Genomic DNA, 13,674 nt, shown 5'->3' with positions numbered 1-13,674 from the left:
ACTGAGAAACTCTTTTTTTATTCGCAAATAATCATTAACTTAGAATTTAATGGCAGCAACACATTGCAAAAAAAAGTTGTCACAGGGGCATTTTTACCACTGTGTTACATGGCCTTTCCTTTTAACAACACTCAGTAAACATTTGGGAACTGAACTGAATTATTTCCCATTCTTGCTTGATGTACAGCTTAAGTTGTTCAACAGTCCGGGGGTCTCCGTTGTGGTATTTTAGGCTTCATAATGCGCCACACATTTTCAATGGGAGACAGGTCTGGACTACAGGCAGGCCAGTCTAGTACCCGCACTCTTTTACTACGAAGCCACGCTGTTGTAGCACGTGGCTTGGCGTTGTCTTGCTGAAATAAGCAGTGGCGTCCATGGTAACGTTGCTTGGATGACAACATATGTTGCTCCAAAACCTGTATGTACTTTTCAGCATTAATGGCGCCTTCACAGATGTGTGCGTTAGCCATGCTTTGGGTACTAATACACCCCCATACCATCACAGATGCTGGCTTTTCAACTTTGCGCCGAAAACAATTCGGATGGTTCTTTTTTCGTCTTGGTCTGAAGGACACAACGTCCACAGTTTCCAAAAACAATTTGAAATGTGGACTCGTCAGAACACAGAACACTTTTCCACTTTGTATCAGTCCATCTTAGATGAGCTCAGGCCCAGCGAAGCCGGCGGCGTTTCTGGGTGTTGTTGATAAATTGCTTTCGCTTTGCATAGTAAAGTTTTAACTTGCACTTACAGATGTAGCGACCAACTGTAGTTACTGACAGTGGGTTTGTGAATTGTTCCTGAGCCCATGTGGAGATATCCTTTACACACTGATGTCGCTTTTTGATGCAGTACCGCCTGAGAGATCGAAGGTCCGTAATATCGTCGCTTACGTGCAGTGATTTCTCCAGATTCTCTGAACTTTTTGATGATATTACGGACCGTGGATGGTGAAATCTCTAAATTCCTTGCCGTAGCTCGTTGAGAAATGTTGTTATTAAACTGTTGGGCAATTTGCTCACGCATTTGTTGACAAAGTGGTGACCCTCGCCCCATCCTTGTTTGGGAATGACTGAGCATTTCATGGAAGCTGCTTTTATACCCAATCATGGCACCCACCTGTTCCCAATTAGCCTGTTCACCTGTGGGATGTTCCAAATAAGTGTTTGATGACCATTGCTCAACATTCTCAGTCTTTTTTGCCACTTGTGCCAAACATGTTGCAGGCATCAAATTCCAATTGAGCTAATATTTGCAAACAATAACAACGTTTTCCAGTTCGAACGTTAAGTATCTTGTCTTTGCAGTCTATTCAATTGAATATAAGTTGAAAAGGATTAGCAAATCATTGTATTCTGTTTTTATTTACCATTTACACAATCTGCCAACTTCACTGTTTTTGGGGTTTGTACATTATTCTCTCGATACAAAACTGTCAGAAACTACATTCAGTCTACTATAATATAATAATGGGTAATAATGATAATAATAATAATAATAATTATATTAATAATAATAATAATAATAACAACAACAATAATAATAATAATAATAATAATATTAATAATAATAATAATAATAATAATAATAATAATAATAATACAACGTGTGCGTCGGTGTCCATCAAGCAAGAGTACCTAAATTGACTTTGTTAGATGAAGAAATGTTATTCCATCTTTCTTCTATTTTTTTTTTTCCAGATGGAGGAGGAATTTTGGAGGGTACCACAGTCCACATTCCGGGGAAAGTTGGACCGATACTGTACGTGGCCAGACTGTAAAATCTGCCCATTTCGTGTTACTTATTGCTCAACAATGAATTATACATGCAGGAGATGTGTGATATCACATTTTATTTTGTAGGAAAAACGGCATTGAGTCCAGAAGACAAGCAGTGATCCTCATTCTCTACCCTGGTGAGCTTTGAGGTAAAGAAAACCGTTTTGATGTTAAAGATACTTTTAGTTACGCATGCCTTGGGCACTAATACACCCCCATATCATCACAGATGCTGGCTTTTCAACTTTGCGCCTATAATAATCCTGGATGGTTCTTTTCCTCTTTGTTCCGGACGACACGACGTCCACAGTTTCCAAAAACAATTTGAAATGTGGACTCGTCAGACCATAGAACACTTTTCCACTTTGCATCAGTCCATCTTAGATGAGCTCGGGCCCAGCGAAGCCGGCGGCGTTTCTGGGTGTTGTTGATAAATGGCTTTGGCTTTGCATAGTAGAGTTTTAACTTGTACTTACAGATGTAGCGACCAACTGTAGTTACTGACAGTGGGTTTCTGACGTGTTCCTGAACCCATGTGGTGATATCCTTTACACACTGAAGTCACTTGTTGATGCAGTACCGCCTGAGAGATCAAAGGTCCGTAATATAATTGACGTCCACAGTTTCCAAAAACATTTTGAAATGTGGACTCGTCAGACCACAGAACACTTTTACATCAGTCCATCTTTGATGGATTTGCATAGTAGAGTTTTAACTTGAACTTACAGATGTAGCGACCAACTGTAGTTACTGACAGTGGTTTTCTGAAGTGTTCCTGAGCCCATGTGGTGATATCCTTTACACGCTGTTGTCGCTTTTTGATGCAGTACCGCCCGAGATATCGAAGGTCACGGGCTTAGCCGCTTACATGCAGTGATTTCCCCAGATTATCTGAACCTTTTGATGATATTACGGACCGTTGATGGTGACATCCCTAAATTCCTTGCAATAGCCTGGTTGAGAAATGTTGTTATTAAACTGTTGGACAATTTGCTCACGCATTTGTTGACAAAGTGGTGACCCTCGCCCCATCCTTGTTTGTGAATGACTGAGCATTTCATGGAAGCTGCTTTTATACCCAATCATGGCACCCACCTGTTCCCAATTAGCCTGTTCACCTGTGGGATGTTCCAGATAAGTGTTTGATGAGCATTCCTCAACTTTCTCAGTCTTTTTTACCACTTTTTTGAAACAAATTCCAAATGGGCTAATATTTGCAAAAAATAACAAAGTTTTCCAGTTCAAACATTAAATATCTTGTCTTTGCAGTCTAGTCAACTGACAGTGATGCTATTGTCTTGCAGTAGAAGGTGAAGATAGCTATGTTTCGGTCGGACAGAAGCAGCACTCTCACCGGTCAATCCCGAGGCGGTGGTGTTTGTATATACGTCAACAACAACTGGTGCAATAATGGGAAGATAGTATCACGTCACTGCTCTCCTGATGTAGAACTATTAACTATAAAATGCAGGCCATTTTATTTACCCAGGGAATTCAATGCTTTGATCTTCACAGCAGTGTACAGAGGGAGTTTTCATCATGGCAGGGGATTTAAATCAAGCTAACATGAAAACAGCGTTCCCTCATTTCCATCAATATGTGAATTTTGCAACCAGGGGTGGAAGCAAGCTGGACTTGGTGTATAGTAATATCAAACATGCATATAAAGCTGCACCACGCCCCCACCTTGGCTCTTCAGACCATCTATCTGTGATGCTAATTCCTGCATACAAGCCCCTGCTGATCAGGAAGCAAGCTACAGTGAAGCAGGTGAGGACCTGGCCAGAGGGAGTAATTGAAGCATTACAAGACTGCTTCGAAACCACAGACTGGGACATGTTCAAAGCAGCCGCCACTGAAAATCACCACACGTGTGGAGGAGTATGCAGAGTCTGTGTCCGCATACATTCAGAAGTGCATGGAGGATGTCAGTGTGATCAAGAACATCCCCACACGGGCCAACGAGAAACCCTGGATGAACAGTGAGGTACAGTACGTGCAATGCTGAAGGCTCGGAACAAGGCTTTTAAGTCTGGCGACATGGTGGCATTAAAATCAGCCAGAGCTAACCTGAACCGTGCCATTAAGGCTGCAAAGCGTGCTCACAGTCAGAAAGAGCAGGACTTCTTCGAGAACCCCACAAACACTAGACGAATGTGGCAGGGCATACAGGTCATCACGGACTATAAAGCTGCCCCCTGTCCCTGTGACAACAGTATCAGCTTCCTAGATGACCATAACAACTACTTTGCAAGGTTTGAGGCACTTAACACCACTCCAGCGAGAAAATCCATCCCTCGCCCTGATGAGCAGCCGCTCAACCTGGACATAGCGGATGTCCGGAAAACCCTGAGGAGAGTGAACCCCTGGAAAGCACCGGGACCTGGTGACATTCCGGGCAAGGTGCTTAAGGGATGTGCAGACCAGCTGGCTGGGGTTCTCACAGACATCTTCAACATCTCGCTGACCCAGGCTGTGGTACCATCATGTTTTAAGATGGCCACAATCATTCCAGTGCCAAAAAAACCCACAATCTCCTCCCTCAATGGTTACCGCCCCGTTGCACTCACCCCCATCACAATGAAGTGCTTCGAGAGGCTGGTAAAGGAATATATTGTCTCCAGACTTCCCCCCACATTCGACCAATACCAGTTTGCTTATCGCCCTAACCGCTCCACAGAGGACGCCATCTCCTCTGCACTCCACCTGAGCTTAGAACATCTGGAAGGAAAGGACACACGTGGGGATGTTGTTTCTGGACTTCAGCTCAGCATTCAACACCATCATCCCGCAGCACTTGGTGAGCAAACTGGCCCCTCTTGGATTCAGTACCCCTCTATGCAACTGTCTGCTTGACTTCCTCACAGACAGACCCCAATCTGTGAGAGTGGGCAACAGAACCTCCAGTGCCATCTCCCTGAGCACCGGCTCCCCCCATGGCTGCGTCCTGAGTCCGCTGCTGTTCACGTTGATGACTCATGACTGCTGCGCCAGGTCCACTACCAACCACATTGACGACACGACAGTAGTGGGCCTCATCCGTGACAACAACGACATGGACTACAGGGAGGAGGTGAAACATCTGGTTGACTGGTGCAGAACCAACAACCTGGTCCTGAATGTCAACAAGACCAAGGAGATCATCGTTGACTTCAGGAAGCACCAGTCCAGCCACGCTCCACTCTTCATCGATGGCACAGCGGTGGAGATAGCAAGCAGCACCAAGTTCCTGGGGGTGCAGATAACTGACAATATAACCTGGTCCCTACACACCGGAGCTCTTGTAAAAAGAGCTCAGCAGCGCATGCACTTTTTGCGTCGGATGAAAAGAGCACAGCTCCCTCCCCCCATTCTCACCACATTCTACAGAGGCACTATAGAGAGTCAACTGACCAACAGCATCTCTGTCTGGACTGGAGCCTAAAGTGCCTCAGACTGGAAATCTCTCCAGAGAGTGGCAAGGATGGCGGAAAAGATCATCAGGACTCCTCTTCCTCCTATCCAGGAGATCGCAAAAAGCCGCTGCCTGACCAGGGCTCAGAAAATCTGCAAAGACTCCTCCCACCCCCACCGAGGACTGTTTTCACTGCTGGACTCTAGAAAGAGGTTCCGCAGCCTCCGAAGCAGAACCTCTAGGTTCTGTAACAGCTTCTTTCCTCAGGCTGTAAGACTCTTGAACGCATCATAATTAAATGATCCTCTCAACTCCCCCCAAAATGGATTAACTCGCTGGAATAAAAAAAGACAATATAACATACATCCATAAATGTGGACGCATGTGAAAAAATGCAATATATTTATCTGTACAGTAACCAATTTATTTATTTATTTATTTATTTATATATGCACCTTATTGCTTTTTTATCCTGCACTACCATGAGCTTATGTAACGAAATTTCGTTCTTATCTGTGCTGTAAAGTTCAAATTTGAATGACAATAAAAAGGAAGTCTAAGTCTAAGACAGTGATGCTATTGTCTTGCAGTAGAAGGCGAAGCTAGCTACACAACAACTGGCGGTAACATTGCTAACCGAAGGTCTTTGTTTAAAGTAGGGCTATTTTTTGCTAATCTTTCATAAAAGTTCAAAGTAAGGCACTGAGGCTAAAAGTGTCAAGACTGGGACTATGGCTTGGTTTGTTCTCCCGAGGTGCAAGTGAATTGGACCAGATGTGGCGTGAAGGTGAATACATGATTTATTTAAACACTATAACTACAAAATGAAATACAAACGAAAAGCGCGCACAGTGGCGGAGAAACGACTTGGCTATGAAAACAAATACTTGCACAAAGGCAGAAACTATGAACAACAAAAAACACTAACTGTGGCTTAATAAACCAAAACTTACTTGGCATGGAACCGGCATGAAAAAAGAGCAGCAAGGGTCATAAGGCTGTGTGGAGAGTGTGTAGAAGCATAAATGCGGGATGTCGCCAGCAAGACAAACTGAAAACAATGAACTTAAATACTACAGACATGATTAACGAAAACAGGTGCGTGACTCAAAACGTGAAACAGGTGCGTGACGTGACAGGTGAAAACTAATGGTTGCTATGGTGACAAACAAGAGTGCACAATGAGTCCAAACGTGGAACAGGTGAAACTAATGGGTAATCATGGAAACAAGACAAGGGAGTGAAAAGCCAGAAACTAAAGAGTCCAATAACTAAACTAAACAAAACATGACTAAAACAAAACATGATTACACAGACATGACAAAAAGTTGGTGGAGTGACTTGTGCAGGTTCAAATAAAACCAAGAGGGCATTTTCTTTCCTTGGTTTTATTGTGGACATGATGTTGTAGCACAGCCGGTTTTACATCAACTTAAATTGGCTGACTCACAGAAGGATGTTTAGGTAAATGTCTACCATATATGGATAATCCGCTGGAGTCACTCTCGGACACAATTCCAAATGGACCGTTTGGAGGAAGTATGAAGGAAGGCAAGATTGTTTTACAAATATCAATCAGTTTGATTGCAAATTTCCGGGATTGATGCCGATCCCAGATACACATAAGCAGGTACCAGGTATTGGTGATTGAACCATCGGAACGATTGACCAGACTTAGCCAGTGGGTCTTAAATTCACTTAAACTGACCTTCAATTGGATGACATTTACATCTGTGAATTGTATGGACAGACTTCTGAAGGTACCAAACTGCTAAAACAAGTCACATTATACCAATTTGAGTCCTTTTTTGGTGCAGGCTTTTGATAATGGGACTGTCCGAGGGGCTTTTACCACACATGTCCTCTACATCTTTGTGGTCAGCCTGAGATGATCTCCCCAAGCAAGCTGGACTATCCATGGAAGGAGCACAGGTCCTTTATGGCATCCTTGATGTGGTACATTTTTGTACCAGACGGGCTTTGGAAATGAGGTACCCTAAAAACTGAACTGCACCTCTGAAGTGTTTGAGAAGATCTTGATTCACCTGAACAATGTCAACCAAAAGGTTCGCACCAAGTCCATGGTCTCAAGGTCAGTTACACGCCTACAATCCATATCGAATTTGCCAGTTTGTTGTCAATTCACTATCTAGTATGAGCTAATAAAATGTAGCTTAACAAAGTGTATTGTTCAATCTACAAACCCCAAAACCAGTGAAGTTGGCACGTTGTGTAAATGGTAAAAAAAACAACAGAATACAATAAATTGCAAATCCTTTATATTATTCAATTGAATAGACTGCAAAGACAAGATACTTGACGTTCCAACTGAGAAACTTTGTTATTTTTTGCAAATATTAGCTCATTTCTGAATTTGATGCCTGCAACATGTTTCAAAAAAGCTGGCACGAGTGGGGAAAAAAGACTGAGAAAGTTGAGGAATGCTCATCAAACACTTATTTGGAACATCTCACAGGTGAACAGGCTCATTGGGAACAGGTGGGTGCCATGATTGGGTATAAAAGCAGCTTCCATGAAATAATCAGTCATTCACAAACAAGGATGGGACGAGGGTCACCACTTTGTCAACAAATGCGTGAGCAAATTGTCCAACAGTTTAAGAACAATATTTCTCAACCAGCTATTGCAAGGAATTTAAGGATTTCACCATCTACGGTCTGTAATATCATCAAAATGTTTAGAGAATCAGGCGAAAGCCGAAAAACAACATTTAATGCCTGTGACCTTCGATCCCTCATGCGGTACTGCATCAAAAAGCGACATCAGTGTGTAAAGGATATCACCACATGGGCTCGGGAACACTTCAGAAAACTGTAACTACAGTTGGTCGCTCCATCTGTAAGTGCAAGTTAAAACTCTACTATGCAAAGCGAAATCCATTTATCAACAACACCCAGAAACGCCGCAGGCTTCGCTGGGCCCGAGCTCATCTAAGATGGACTGATGCAAAGTGGAAAAGTGTTCTGTGGTCTGACGAGTCCACATTTCAAATTGTTTTTGGAAACTATGGACGTCATGTTCTCCGGACCAAAGAGGAAAAGACCCATCCAGGTTGTTCTAGGCATTGGTTCAAAAGCCAGCATCTGTGATGGTATGGGGGTGTATTAGTGCCCAAGGCATGGCTAACTTACACATTTGTCAAGGCGCCATTAATGCTGAAAGGTACATACAAGTTTTGGAGCAACGTATGTTGCCATCCAATCAACGTTATCATGGACGCCACTGCTTATTTCAGCAATACAATGCCAAGCCACGTGTTACAATAACGTGGCTTCATAGTAAAAGAGTGAAAGAGTGATAAGGATTTGCAAATCGTTGTATTCTGTTTTTATTTACCAAATACACAACGTGCCAACTTCACTGGTTTTGGGTTTTGTATGTCTGCTTAAATCCCACACGTGTTTGGTCCTTGCCATTATCTTATAGTGCTGCCATCTCAGCTGTTGTTAGATAATATTTGCAATTGACATGATTTTGAAATTTTCTGACTTAATAAAATTTTAGTTTTGGTGACCTGTGATCTCTTGGTTGTGTTGACCCAATGACCTTTCCCTTCAGCGCAACAAACACAATTTCTTATTCATACATCATGTCCTTCTTAACCAAAAATGACATCAATATTGATTCAGAGTAACTGACTAAATATATCTTGTTTTACAAAAAATAGTTAGGCAACTTTTTGCATCATTTTATCTCGCAGTTTATAGAAAAATAGTTTTGTAATTGAGTCAATTTACTTTTGCAGGTGACATTAACTTACTTTACAACAAGACTTAACTCACATTGTGAGTAGTCAACTTACTTTTACAACAAAACTTAACTCACATTTGTGAGTAGTCAACTTACTTTTACAACAAAACTTAACTCACATTTGTGAGTAGTCAACTTACTTTTACAACAAAACTTAACTCACATTGTGAGTAGTCAACTTACTTTTACGACAAAACTTAACTCACATTTGTGAGTAGTCAACTTACTTTGACAACAAAACTTAACTCACATTGTGAGTAGTCAACTTACTTTTACAACAAGACTTAACTCACATTTGTGAGTAGTCAACTTACTTTTACAACAAAACGTAACTCACATTTGTAAGTAGAACTCATGTGTTGTGTGTTGATTTTAAAATGAAATATTCTCAATATATGGTATTATAATTTTTTAATGATCCTTTTTATTAGCACAATATTGTTTGTTTTGATATATGGGAGGTTATAGAACACTGTCGTTCTGTTTTAATGTATAACCACCTCTTGGCGGCTCATGCTGATATTTACATGATGTTGTTGCTCACTGCTCTGAAATGCTTTCAAACACTTCTCAATAAACAAGATCTATTAATTTAACTATTTAATAACTAAACCCGCTGGACATCCATAGCAGCAGATCACCATGGGAGAAGCATCTCTAAATCTGTGACCCTTTCTCAGAGGATGTGGATTCAAATCAGATTGGTAGTAGTAGTAGTGGTGGTAGTAGTGGTAGTAGTTGTAGTAGTGGTAGTCGTAGTAGTAGTAGTAGTAGTAGTAGTAGTAATAGGAGTAGTGGTAGTAGTAGTAGTGGTAGTAGTCGTAGTAGTAGTAGTTGTAGTGGTGGTAGTAGTAGTAGTAGTGGTGGTAGTAGTATTGGTGGTAGTAGTAGTACTAGTCAGTTTTAATAGTAGTAGTAGTACTAGTGGTAGTGGTAGTAGTAGTAGTAGTAGTAGTCATAGTAGTAGTAGTAGTAGTAGTAATGGTGGTGGTAATAGTCGTAGTAGTAGTGGTAGAAGTCGTAGTAGTAGTAGTGTTAGTAGTGGTAGTAGTAGTAGTAGTAGTAGAAGTCGTAGTAGTTGTAGTAGTAGTAGTAGTAGTAGTAGTGTTAGTAGTGGTAGTAGTAGTAGTGGTAGTAGTGGTGGTAGTAGTAGTAGTAGTTGTTGTTGTAGTAGTAGTAGTAGTAGTGGTGGCAATAGTCTTAGTAGTAGTAGTAGTAGTAGTAATAGTAGTCGTAGTAGTGGTAGTGGTGGTAGTAGTAGTGGTAGTAGTAGTGGTAGTAGTTGTCGTCGTCGTAGTAGTAGTAGTAGTAGTAGTAGTAGTAGTAGTAGTGGTGGTAGTAGTAGTAGTAGTAATAGTAGTAGTCGTCGTAGTAGTAGTGATAACAGTAGTGGTAGTGGTAGTAACAGTAGTAGTAATCATAGTAGTAGTAGTAGTAGTAGTATTTGTTGCAGAATCTTAGTAGTAGCAGTAGTAATAGTAGTAGTGGTAGTAGTAGTCGTAGTCGTAGTAGTAGTAGTAGTAGTAGTAGTATTTGTTGCAAAATCTCAGTAGTAGTAGTAGTTATAGTAGTAGTGGTAGTAGTTGTAGTCGTAGTAGTAGTAGTAGTAGTAGTAATAGTAGTAGTCATAGTGGTGGTAGTATTAGTGGTGGTAGTAGTAGTCGTAGTAGTAGTAGTAGTAGTAGTAGTAGTGGTAGTAGTAGTAGTGGTGGTAGTAGTAGTAGTAGTATTTGTTGCAGTACTGTAGTAGTAAAATGTGGTTTAGTTGAGTTGTTGAAGCCCTTTGAGGTATTTGTAATGAAGAGTGATATAATACATGTTGAATAATGAATTGACTGATAAAGTAGTTCATTTAAAAGTACATTTTATTTGTATGCTGGTATGAAATAACCTTGATATGTGTTCGTATGGACTATTACTATTCTGTTAATTAGTTAGGTAGTCAGTTAGTCAGATTATTAGTCAGTTAGTTAGTTAGTCAGTTAGTTAGTCAGATTATTAGTCAGATAGTTAGTTAGAAAGTTAGTTGGTTAGTTAATTACTCTGGTAGTTAGTTAGTCAGTTGGCTAGTTGTACAGTCAGTTGGTCAGTTAGTCAGTTTGTTAGTGTGTTGGTTAGTTAGTTAATTCGTTAGTTAGTTAGTTGGTCAGTTAGTTAGTCAGTTTATTTGTTAATCAGTTAGTTATTTAGTTAGTTAGTCAGGCAGTTAGCTTGTTAGTCAGTTAGTTAGTTTGATAGTTAGGCAGTTAGTTGGTCAGTTGCTTTGTTAATTAGGCAGTTAGTTGGTTAGGTAGTTAGTCAGTTTGTTTGTTAGACCGCTACTTGGTCAGTTATTTAGACCGTTAGTTTGTTGGTTAGTTAGCTAGTCAGTTAGTTAGTTAGTCAGAGTGTTAGCTAGTTGGTCAGTTTGTTAGTCTGTCAGTCAGTTAGTTAGTTAATTAGTTAGTTAGGCAGTTAGTTGGGCATTTATGTTGTTAGTTAGGCAGTTAGTTGGTTAGGTAGTTAGTCAGTTTGCTTGTTAGACAGCTAGTCGGTCAGTTAGTTAATCAGTTTTAGTCTGTTAGTCAGCTAGTTTGTTTATTAGTTAGGTAGTTAGTTAGTTTGTCAGTGTGTTAGGTAGTTGGTCAGTAAGTTAGTCAGTCAGTCAGTTAGTTAGTTAGTTAGTTAGTTAGTTAGTGACCGTTTGGTGCCCTTTACCAAGTGCCTTTTGTCAAGCTGAGAGTTGCGTGAATCGTGCTTCTTGCTTCACGTCAGCGGAGATGAGATGACCTTGAGGTGACTTTGTCAACACAATGCTGTGGTCTCCACAGTGTGCATGTGGTCGTCAGTCCACTGTGTTGTAAACTACTTCCAAACGTGTATCTCAATGTGTGTGTGTGTGTGTGTGTGTGTGTGTGTGTGTGTGTGTGTGTGTGTGTGTGTGTGTGTTAAGTTGACTTATTTGGAACATCCCACAGGTGAACAGGCTCATTGGGAACAGGTGGGTGCCATGATTGGGTACAAAAGCAGCTTCCATGAAATGCTCAGTCATTCACAAACAAGGATGGGGCGAGGGTCACCACTTTGTCAACAAATGCGTGAGCAAATTGTTTAAGAACAACATTTGTCAACCAGCTATTGCAAGGAATTTAGGGATTTCACCATCTACGGTCCGTAATATCATCACAAGGTTCAGAGAATCTGGAGAAATCACTGCACGTAAGCGATGATATTACGGACAGTACTGCATCAAGAAGCGATATCAGTGTGTAAAGGATATCAGCACATCGGCTCAGGAACACTTTAGAAAACCACTGTCAGTAACTACAGTTTGTCTAAACTCTACTATAAGCCAAAGCCGTTTATCAACAACACCCAGAAACGCCGCTTGGCTTTGCTGGGCCTGATCTCATCCAAGATGGACTGATGCAAAGTGGAAAAGTGTTCTGTGGTCTGACGAGTCCACATGTAACTATTTTTTTGGGGGAAACTGTGGACGTCGTATCCTCCGGACCAAAGGGGAAAAGAACCATCCGGATTGTTCTAGGCGCAAAGTTGAAAAGGCAGCATCTGTGATGGTATGGGGGTGTATTAGTGCCCAAGACATGGGTAACTTATACATCTGTGAAGGCACCATTAATGCTGAAAGGTACATACAGGTTTTGGAGCAACATATGTTGCCATCTAAGCAAGGAAGGCAAATAATCATGAACTTAGAATTGAATGGCAGCAACACATTGCAAAAAAGTTGTCACAGGGGCATTTTTACCACTGTGTTACATGGCCTTTCCTTTTAACAACACTCAGTAAACGTTTGGGAACTGAACTGAATTCTTTCCCATTCTTGCTTGATGTACAGCTTAAGTTGTTCAACAGTCCGGGGGTCTCCGTTGTGGTATTTTAGGCTTCATAATGCGCCACACATTTTCAATGGGAGACAGGTCTGGACTACAGGCAGGCCAGTCTAGTACCCGCACTCTTTTACTATGAAGCCACGCTGTTGTAACATGTGGATTGGCATTATCTTGCTGAAATAAGCAGGGGCGTCCATGATAACGTTGCTTGAATGGCAACATATGTTGCTCCAAAACCTGTATGTACCTTTCAGCATTAATGGTGCCTTCACAGATGTGTAAGTTACCCATGTCTTGGGCACTAATACACCCCCATACCATCACAGATGCTGGCTTTTACACTTTGCGCCTAGAACAATCCGGATGGTTCTTTTTTTCGTCTTGGTCTGAAGGACACAACTTCCACAGTTTCCAAAAACAATTTGAAATGTGGACTCGTCAGACCACAGAACACTTTTCCTCTTTGCATCAGTCCATCTTAGATGAGCTCGGGCCCAGCGAAGCCGGCGGCGTTTCTGGGTGTTGTTGATAAATGGCTTTGCGTAGTAGAGTTTTAACTTGCACTTACAGATGTAGCGACCAGCTGTAGTTACTGTCAGTGGTTTTCTGAAGTGTTCCTGAACCCATGTGGTGATATCCTTTACACACTGATGTCGCTTGTTGATTCAGTACCGCCTGAGGGATCCAAGGTCACGGGCATTCAATGTTGGTTTTCGGCAATTTCTCCAGATTCTCTGAACCCTTTGATGATATTACGAACCGTAGATGGTGAAATCCCTAAATTCCTTGCAATAGCTGGTTGGGAAATGTTGTTCTTAAACAATTTTGCTCACGCATTTGTTGACAAAGTGGTGACCCTCGCCCCATCCTTGTTTGTGATTTGACTGAGCATTT

General features: G+C 41.4%; 1 protein-coding gene across 6 annotated transcripts in view; it reads left to right on the top strand.

Moving 5' to 3' along the window:
• Positions 1 to 13,674, top strand: part of LOC133571100 (uncharacterized) — a 62,516-nt gene that overhangs the window by 24,513 nt on the left and 24,329 nt on the right. For 4 of the 6 annotated variants that reach the window (XM_061924162.2, XM_061924205.2, XM_061924180.1 and 1 more), the window contains 2 exons: positions 1,705 to 1,765; positions 1,867 to 1,931. The exons of 1 other annotated variant lie outside the window; for it this stretch is intronic. The gene's annotated coding sequence lies outside the window, so the exon portion shown is untranslated. The remainder of the gene's footprint in view (positions 1 to 1,704; positions 1,766 to 1,866; positions 1,932 to 13,674) is intronic. One more of the 6 variants, XM_061924189.2, reaches the window with a different exon arrangement.

Source organism: Nerophis lumbriciformis, linkage group LG01 (genome assembly GCF_033978685.3).
Source record: "Nerophis lumbriciformis linkage group LG01, RoL_Nlum_v2.1, whole genome shotgun sequence".
In the NCBI taxonomy this organism is placed as follows: domain Eukaryota; kingdom Metazoa; phylum Chordata; class Actinopteri; order Syngnathiformes; family Syngnathidae; genus Nerophis; species Nerophis lumbriciformis.
This window is presented reverse-complemented; position numbering and strand designations above follow the sequence as displayed.